The sequence below is a fragment of the Dioscorea cayenensis genome, chromosome 2 (genome assembly GCF_009730915.1).
Source record: "Dioscorea cayenensis subsp. rotundata cultivar TDr96_F1 chromosome 2, TDr96_F1_v2_PseudoChromosome.rev07_lg8_w22 25.fasta, whole genome shotgun sequence".
NCBI classification, from domain to species: domain Eukaryota; kingdom Viridiplantae; phylum Streptophyta; class Magnoliopsida; order Dioscoreales; family Dioscoreaceae; genus Dioscorea; species Dioscorea cayenensis.
The window spans coordinates 16,567,939-16,578,495 of NC_052472.1; positions in this window are offsets into that span (position 1 = coordinate 16,567,939).

A 10,557-nucleotide genomic window follows, 5' to 3' on the forward strand; every position below is an offset into this window, starting at 1 on the left:
GCTGATGAAGATTTCTATGAATAGAGGGTTGTTCTTGTCCCTAGGTAAGTTTTCGCTGCAGAGGTATGTTTTCTCAGCCATTTTGCATAAGGTCTTCTTTGGTATTTTCTCTGGGAAGAGTAGCACTTCTCAAGATAAAGAGTTCCATAGTGTATCTTCAGAGTTTCTAAAGCTTTTGATTTACTTACAATAGTGATTTTTCTGCTCATACTGAGTTCATGCCACCTAACCATTGAAACTTTTTTTTTTCTAAATTCATTCTTTAAAGCTATTTTGATAGTTAGAGTGTGAAATTTTGGCTATTATCTAACTGAAATGCAAGCAAAAGATTATAAAATTAATTGGAATTAAATGATATTGTTGGATCTTATGACCAAATTATGTTCAGAGAATTTAATCAGACCCATAGTTATCAGATTTGCTAAGCCCCCCACCGATCTTCGACTAGATCGCTCCTACCCAATCAGAGTTCGTTTTCATTCCGGATCGATTGGGTACGCGATCTAAGACGATGAAAGGGGCGTATCGAAATTAATTAACCGTAGATTTTATAAAAATCTATCTAACCTACTTTTTCTTTTTCTTTTTTAATAGTTATAAATAGCGTTACAATTTATTAGATTTAAAGTTGTTATAGATAAAATTGTTATCAATTTTTAAATCTAGTATAAGTTTTTAAATTATTATCTAATATAAAATTTTATTACATAAAATTATTATGTATATATTCTTTAAAATTGCAATAAAATTAGTTTTTTAAAGTTTGCTTATTTACTTCTATAATTTTAGTCATGATAAATGTTATCCTTATGCACTTTTGAATCTATTTAGTAATCTAAGAACATCTTTTTATTTCAAATTAATATTAAAGTTTTATAATTTTATATGTATTTTATATAACTGGATGTAACTATCAATCGTATCTTGAATCGAATTAATCGTACCGATTATGCCTACCTCCCACCATATCTGATATAGTACAAGCATCGTTTTCTTGTATCTATGATCATACCTCACCTGATGAGCAGTAGAGTCAAACCATGACTTAAACAGGTTTTATTACTATGAAATCTTTTTCGACAAACTGAACCATGGATTTTACACAACTTTGTGTTTTTATTTTATTTATTTATTTATTTATTTTGTGATATTTGTAAGAATTGAAAGCTTACTTTTTGTTGAGATAAAAGCTTTATAAAATGAAACGTTATACTTATCACAAATTATATACTAGTGTGTAGATAAAGATAAGTATGAAAGCCATCAAAAATATCAAATTTGATTGGATTACAAATACAAACTAAATCCTAATCCGTTTAATATTCAAAATTTGAAACCAAAACAACTAGAAACTAATTGCTTATATATATATACACATATCGCTCATTAACCAGTTTTGCACTTGCACTAGTTCATTATTGGTTGAAGATGAGTTGCAGAAATACTAGTAAAATTGCAGCACTTGTCTTGCTGTCCTTCCTCTCCTTCATCGTTTTCTGTCATGCTTCTTCTTTCAGAATCAATGATCAAAATTGTGCTAAATATAAATATGATCCTTCATCTTTCCCAGACAAGGACTTTGATTATCTACTGACTGACGAGTACACTCTTTGGTCTCCTTCTCAGAATGAAAGTGATCACAAGGTTAATTGTCTAAAGCACTACTGGGTCACTGCAGAGAGAAGAAAAGTGCTAGACTGGGCTACTGCAGGGTGCAACTTAGAGTCAACTCAGTGTTTAGATTCACCTGCGGAATTTGTAAGTATATCTGCGGAATTGTTCGCATTAAGTAATAGAAGACCTGTAAGAATTTCAGATGATTTGCGTGATAAAAGAAGAAAGGAGGAAGAGGAGGAAAGCAGATTTCTCTACTCATTGAAAGATATTTACTACAAAGAAGAAGAGGAGAAGAAGAGTGGAAAAGTAGCAGAGCATGAGCCTCATTGCTTCATGAACATCACAAGGCCTGTCCGATATAATCGGAGAAGACCAGCTAGTCCTTCCTAATTTCAGGAATTTGCATTTCTAAGTGTTTTTTTACCTTATCTTTTTTATAGATGAATTAATTTATCATTATTATCATTGTTATTATTATCTGATATGGAATTTTGTTATGGTTAATGACATGGATTGTGTGATTTAGATCTATTTGAATACATGATAACAGTTAGTTTCTTCAAATCAAAACTCAAACTGATTTTCTTTCTTTTCCAATTAAAAGTTCATTAGTTTCTTTTTGAGTTTTGGCATCATTGGAAGTTCATTATTACTGTTACAACTCAATGTTGGTCTGAAGAACTTAAAGAAACTTATGTTTTGATGCATGATGGAAAGAACCTTTCTTTTTGTTTTCTTTCACAAACACCTTTGTGATTATATTATTTATTTATTTATTTATTTATTATTATTATTTTGCTTTGGTAGATGGTTAAAATATTTATTAACTGAATAAAAAGGATGTATCATGTTTTATTTGGTCCATGCTTATATGAATTACTTTGTTTTTTCTATCTCATTCTAAAATTTATAAATTATGTTGAGATATTTTCCTCATTTGATAACAATGAAAGATTGCATGAAAGGATGACACTGCATCAAATCTTATCCTCCCAATTAGAGATTGTTAAGTCAGAAATTTTCGCATTATATCAAACTTGCATCCATATCATTATGCATGTCATTATCCTAAAAATTGTAAAGCATTATAAAATCACATCTAAAATCCCAAAATCTTAAAGTCAATTACTATATTTGAAATTCTAAAACCTAAATCCTTAATCATAAACCTTAAACCGTAATTCTTAAATCGGGGGTTTCAATTTATCATTTACATGTTTATACGATAAAAAAAAATTAAGTTTTTTTTTTTAATATATTCAGATGTTGTAAGATTTGAGGAGAAAAAATTTTGTGTCACCGTATCATTTAATCATTGTACTCTGATAAGATGGTTTCAAGGCCATCATCATGAATAAAATGATCCTAGAACCATCATAATATGGTTAAAGCCAAATCTTAAGTTGAAAAAACCTTATAAGAAAAGCATAAAAGCTTTCAAAACTTGATTGGATAAAGATAAACGAAATCCTAATCAGTATAATGCTCAAAGTCCAAATCAAATAACTTGAAACTTAGTACTTAGCCAATTAAGCATATATCTTTTATATATATATATATATATATATATATGGCGCATAATTAATAGCCCATGCATGTTTTGCACTTACACTTGAAGTTGCTATTCATTATTAGTTCACAATGAATTGTAATACCAAACTACTAGAACTGCAGCAATGGCCATGCTCTTTATCATCTTCTTCATCCTTCTTTCCTCTCATGCTGCTTCTTATGTAATACCTTATGATTTTTATGGATGTGATAAATATAAATTTGATAACTCATCTTTCCCAGACAAGGGCTTTGATTATCTGCTACCAGTTCACTATCCTGAGTTTGATAATGACAATCTATTTTACAATAAAAGCAAACACAGGGCTGACTGTCTAAAGTACTACTGGTCATCTGAGAGGACAAGTGTGCTGTTTTGGGCTACTGCAGGATGCAACTTGGAGTCACATGAATGGTTAGTTCCACCTGGAAAAGTTTCATCAGAAACTAATACAAGAATATTAACACCTTTGGAAAGAGTTGCAGAGATGAGAAGAAAAGAAATAAAGGAGTCAAATGAGGCAGAGAGATTGCTCTACTCATTGAAAGATAGGTACTATGAAGAAGAAGCAGAGAAGAAGAGAGGAAGAGGAGAAGACCATGGGCTTTATTGTTTTATAAACCCTGAGCTACAACTTTTTAATTCAAGACAAGGATTTCCTTGTAACAAGAAAGGGATTACTAAGCTGTGGAGCACAGACTTTAAATGGTTTTTGGAAATGAAAACGTGACACCAATAGATCAAGCGGACCTTCTATAATGTATTGAGCATGCCAAGTTCGTGTACGTGAATGCTTCAATTTTTCCGGTCTTATCCTTTTTGAATAATAGTTCTTCGATTCTCATAATTTATGTACTTAAATTTTTTAATTTATGAATTATATTTAAGATCTTCGAATGCCAAGTTAATTTTGTTGGCTACCCCAATAGCTTAGTGATAGGATAATTGGTTTCTATAGAAAAAGGTTGGTGGTTTAATTACTTGTCAATTCAAAGTCTAATAATAAAAAAATGTGTGTGAAATGATTTCTTTGCATTGTTAGAAAAAGACACTCCATCAATATTTTAATTTATAATAAATACAGTCATTTTTTTTATTGGTAAGATATTTAACTCTTATGCTATGTTTTTGTTGAGGGCCGGTGAGAGAAAGTAAAGCGAAGGGAAAGAAAAGTAAAGCGAAGGTTTTGAAGAGTCAGAGTGATCACTTCCCTCGTTTGGATAGATATTTTTAATTTGACGAAGGGAAAGGCCCTTCGAAACCCCACTTTTCTGGACCCCGATTTGGGATACCGGGAAGAAAACCTCCTAAGAATTTTAAAATTATTTAAAAGATCTTAATACCTTTAATTTTTTAAATTAATTTACATAACGCCACTTCATAAGTTTCTTTTTCACTTTTTCAATCTAATTTTATTTTAATTAAGTATTCACACAACACTCATCACATATCCTTATTTGTATATATTCCTTTTTTGTTTGCTTATTTGTTTATGTTGTGTTTTTTTATCTGTGAATTCATCCCTAGAAGAATTTATCTCAATAGAATTCTTTGCTATCTAAATTTTAATTATTCTAAGTACAAATAAAATTAAAATTTTCTTTGAGTGAAAATTATTATGCTATAAATGAAAATATTAGAATAGATTTACTAACAATATAATAAAGTGATATTGTAATAATCCAATAAATGTTATAGGAGGAATTAGTCTTTAAATAATGTATGATATACTTCCAAAGAAAAAATAAATGATGGTATTTGAAAAAAAAAAGTAAAATTAAAATTTTAAAATAAAAATCAAAATAATAATTATAATTTTAATAATTTTAATATTTATTACAAAATCTGGTTAAAGTGTGAATTTATTTGAGATATTTACAATGCATGTATTTAAATAGAAATAAAAAATTTCTATTTAATAATAAGGGTATAGTTGGTAAATTATATTATTATATGTCATTTCCTTTCATTTCTCTTCTTTAACCAAACAAGATTTATCAGAAAATAAGAGTTGAACATTTCCTTTCCTTTCCCCTACTTTCTCTCTCCTTATTTTTCCTTCTATCTTTAAATCCAAACACTATGTTATGTGTGAAGTTGAGGATTCTACTTAAACACATTATTAAAAAAAATTCGTTGAAGAAATAATTTTTTAAATAAATCAATCCGTCTTTTAAAATATTAAATACATCAAATTATATATATACATATATCAAATCCAATTTTTAATAACTCAAAATTCAACTGACCAATTTGAATTAAGCCAATTGGAGACATAAAATAAGAGCTTGCATTTCCTAGAACGCCCCATTAGTAGTTCGATGCTAATCCGTCTCATAAAAAATTTTTAACAGGCTACTTACTTATCTTGGGAAAAAAAAGTCTCTTAAATAGAAAATTTTATAATAATCTCCCAGGTGTCACCCATCCATTCTTAGGGCCTGTTTGGTTCAGAAGTGACTCACTGAAGTGGTGGAAGTGTAAAAAGGGAAGTGGGACAACAATGTCCACTTTCATGTGTTTGGTTTGGGGAAGTGAAGATCCCGTAAACTTGACTTTAGTAGTTCCTGATGTTTGGTTGGCAAAAAAAAGTCCAGTTCCACTCACCATTTAAGAACAATGGTGAGGTTACCTCCCTAAGTTTGGTAGTTAGGATATTTTTGTTAGGATATTGTTATAAGTTAACAATATTGTGATGAATTATACATAAATTTATATTTTTAATTTATTTATTTAGTTTGTAAAATTGGATAGTATGATTATCATTAAATTTGTGTAGTGTGATGAATTGTGCTGAATTGTAGATAGTATTTTTTGTGTTTTGATAAGTTAATGGTTAGGATATTTTTGTTAGGATATTGTGATTATTTTATTTTATAATTTTTGTATATATTATTTATTTATTGAGATTACATTTTTTTTCCTTGTCGTGAACTTCGAATAATTGTTTACCACTTGAACTCATAAGTAAGTTTGTATTACAATAATCTCGTAAGTTTCAACTACAATAAGTTCAAACATCATTTACACACATACGCAGATTTGTACACATACCCAGACTTGTTTACATTCACAGGTAGAATTTACAAACGAATGCTAATTTACATTATAACAACTTTAACCACATTGATGCCAGTCATAGACAGTGCATGAGGGAAAAACTATCAGAAATGTGCAGAGGAATCCTCGTTGTGATCATGGCTATCAATGTCATGAAGCAGGCTGTAGTGCACTCCATCTTGGCTTAGGTGGCAAGTCAGTTTTGCACTTCATAGGCAATGATTGATTCTCATCTATTGGTTGTTATGCAAACAAAAACTAAAAAACCTATGCAGAATGCAAATGAGAAATCAAGTGCAATTTGCAACTGACTGTGAAAACCAAAAAAAACAATAATTAAAAAAAATGCACAACGCATAAAACACCAAACTGAGATGTAGTTGTCCCTTAATGTACCAAGTAGGGTGCAATGGAGACAACGAGTGCCCCTTTGCCCCACCATACCTGCTACCAATTAAGAGACAAACCTGGAATTAAACCCTCAACGGACTTCATTGACAATTGGGAAGCAATCATGGCTGCAAAAAATGCCCCGCCAGTGCACCCAATCCAATAGAAGCACACATCGGATGATACAAATTATTAACAACATAATATTAGGGAACCTTGCCTCAGTGCTTGTTAAAAATATTGTCGTTATCATTGCCAGAATACCTGTACCTGCAAGCATAAAGCAAACAAACAGAAAAGACAGAAAATGAAAATATAAACTTAGTAGACTTGATAGAACAAATAAATGAAACAAGACATTAATCAAAATAACCAAGCAGGAAACTGCAGAGGAAATTAAATCAAAACAAAGAGCACATATAAGTCTAGATAGTTGCATCATAGTGTCTAAGATGGAAGACCCCACCAAGCCACTTGCTAGAGCCATGGCCCAAAATAGACAAAAATGTTCTAGGTCTTTAGCAAGCAAAATAAACATGATTGTCTAAGCAGATGCATGAGATGCAATTAGTGCAATATGCAGATAATGCATAAAGCAGTGCAATTAAAAGTAGACAACCAACATGCCCCAAACATCCCTTCAGCTAACCAAGGTCCAAGCATTCCATATTGCAAGAAATATTCAACCGAGGTTAGCGAGATACTTATGAACCCTAGGCCTGCCGCATGTCCATTCGTTTGACCATGAACCTCCTGTCTTCAGTTTCCCCCTCTTATAGGTAATCAAACACTTCTTCCAGCACATGTTCACTGAAACCCTCAACTTCCATAGCCCTTGAAAACAGTGTTTTCGTCCAATGTGTAGGATTTTTAATCACAGTTGCCATTTCCCCAACAACTGTGACCAGATCAACCATCATTAGAATGCCTTTTGGTTCCCTTGGTGCGTTGGGACCTCATGCTAGATGATGTCATAGGGCTATTCACAACAAGAGGTGTTGAATTCCCAATGCCGTCATCATCACTGATAGCTTGTTCGACTGGTGACTCAAAATTCTCATTCTCATTGCCTTCATCCCCAACAGTTTTCTCTCCAAGGTCCGAATATAGAGATGTGGCATACGACCCCATCGCATTATCCTCACCACATATAATCCGGTGTCCTTCATAGTTTTCAATAGGTTTGTTGATATAGGGTTTTGCAGCTGGGTGGGCCTGGAAAAAAAATGAAAACAAGTGAGTATGACTGAATAGAGATGGACAAAAGATGTGAGAATAACAAAGCTAAAATACCTCTATATAAGTGAATGCGACGATTGGATCAAGGGTGATCATTTTGGTTTCGTCGTCACATCCAGCCCCACTCAGTTCTCTTGCCTTTTTAATCTCCACAAATCAGGCCTTCAGCGTCCGGTAGTGGTTTTCAACATTTTCAGCTGTGAAATCAGTATTGAATTTGGTCTTCACAGCGGACGCAGCATGGGTAAAAGCAGCTCTCTCAAAAGATTTATCGCATTTCAGCCCTTTGTTTGCATGCTCAACCAACAACAGAATCAGAAAATTATCAAATTCTTCTTTCCATCTCTTGTTGGGAGTTCCACGTTTTCCCTTAGTGGACCTCACATTCGCCCCATCGATTGCGCAATTGCCAACTTCTATTCTTGATGAAATTCTAATTAACAAAACTGACGATGCATGTCAGACGGTGCGGGGAAGACAACTAATGATGTATAACAACCACTTCAAGCATTAGCATGTATAACAGATGAATTGACAACCACTACAACATGATAGTGGCTACAGACATGCATTGCGCATAATAACATAGTGAATAGAAGCAATCCACCTAAGAACAACCATCATAATATATAGATATAAAGACAGTTAAAGTAGGAGTGCATCAAATCCCATTTCAATGTCTATAGACATGCATTAAAGTAATTTGAGTAATGGAAAAACATGGAACCAATTCAGAATTCTAGAAGAACAATTAGTACAATGCATGAAAAATGTCAAGTGCAAATGATAGCATGCCTAATAAGGCAGATTGCATGATTTTTAAGGCACTAATTAAATACATGCAAAAGTTGAAGATGTTCATGGAAATCATGCAGGACAAAGCAAATTTAGCTGACAAACAAATAGTTCAAATAAAAATGCAGTCATATATGGCCAGAATATTGTATCCACATCTCATTAGCAATTCGATCCCTTAGCTCGACCCACTGTCTGTTCTCTTCACGCTATTTCTCATTGTGATTGAGGTTGGGATGCAAGAACATCATCATCATGCGTTCCTCTATCGCGGAATATTTGATCATTCGGGTCAACACCCGCTATGTAATTGTGAAAGATACAACATGCAAGAACAAACAAAACCTAAGTCATGAAAGGGAAAAACTGGTGATAGGTCAAAATTTTGAATCGATTTTTTAATATCGCAAACGCTCGCTCAACACGTGACCGTAACATAGAGTGCCTTAGGTTGAATAACTCCTTTGGGTTCATCAGCGCCATACTAGAGGAACGGACGCAACATATCTGCTAATTGTTTCCCTGGACTGTAGGAGCTCTATTCGCATGGTTCTATTTTTTGTATTGTGTCCAACTATGTGTAAGAAAATCGCTACGTGCTCCTCTACGAAAACATGTCTTGTTTCAGCGAGTAGGTGCCTATCACGCGTAATGGAGGATAAATGCTTGAACAACCCTACATCCATCCTAAGTTATTAACTAACATAGTAATCTTTTCCACCCCTTAAGATACGCTCAATGTGGTGCTTCCTAGTTAGGTCTCTAAAAACTGAAGGCTGTCGAGACCTTGACACCCTAGGTTTATGCAATTCTTCAAACAAAAATGCAACAACGACAACAATTGTTGTGAATGCAGCTGACAGGGGTATGGCACGCTCATTAAGTACCCAACTATCCATCTACACCAAATGATGAACAAGTGATTATTTATACAACATATCCTTTTGTGTCCGGAATAATTTCCTAACCTACATGCTGAAGCGGTGAATATGTTCACATTCATAGTTTGTTAAGAGATGAATGCAGCCTGATTGTGTCCTTAATTCAATCACAGTTCAATATGGACATAGCATTGATTAAGAATAACAAATTCTACAGCATCCTAACAAAACATAGAAGGATAAAGAATAATTGAATTATAGCATGCACTACCACAATAGAAAAATATTCCACATAGAAATTGTCAAACCTGCATATATATATATATATATATATGGACTGCATTCAAAGTATCCTACAGAGGGGTCAACATCCATGTGGTACAAATTGAAACAAGTTTGAAATTAATTAGCAACAACTGTTATAGCAAACCACATAGGCATACAAGAATTAAAACCCTAGGTAACAAAAAACAAATGTAGTAACGAAAATTTGATATGCAACAAATAACAAATGTAGTAACGAACCATGGATTTAAAAGACTGGAATGACAAATTGGATTCCAAACAAAACTAATTTAGCAACATGCCCACAAAAAAATAAGATGCAACTACTAATGCAACACATCAAGACATCTTATGAAGGAATAAAATACAGTAACACTAGTGCCATGGCTTACAAATTTGTTTCATTAGCATAGGCAAATAACAACTACAACAAAAAAGTGATTGAATTCAACATCTAATGGAACATTCTATAATAATTAAAAAGCATGATCCATACACACAGTACATGATGATGCATGCCATAGCAAAAGAAAGAATTTACCAAAAAGAACATGAATAGAGCAACACATCAAACATTCTGCAAAAAGAATTCATGATTCCAACGTCATGTAAAGAAAGCATGGTATCCAACCATAGCTAAAACATCAGATAGGACAAAATAAGGGTGCCAAGCACAACTGAAAAAACAAAATACAGTTAAAAAAAGTCATGACACTAGTAATACAACAAACACCTTGC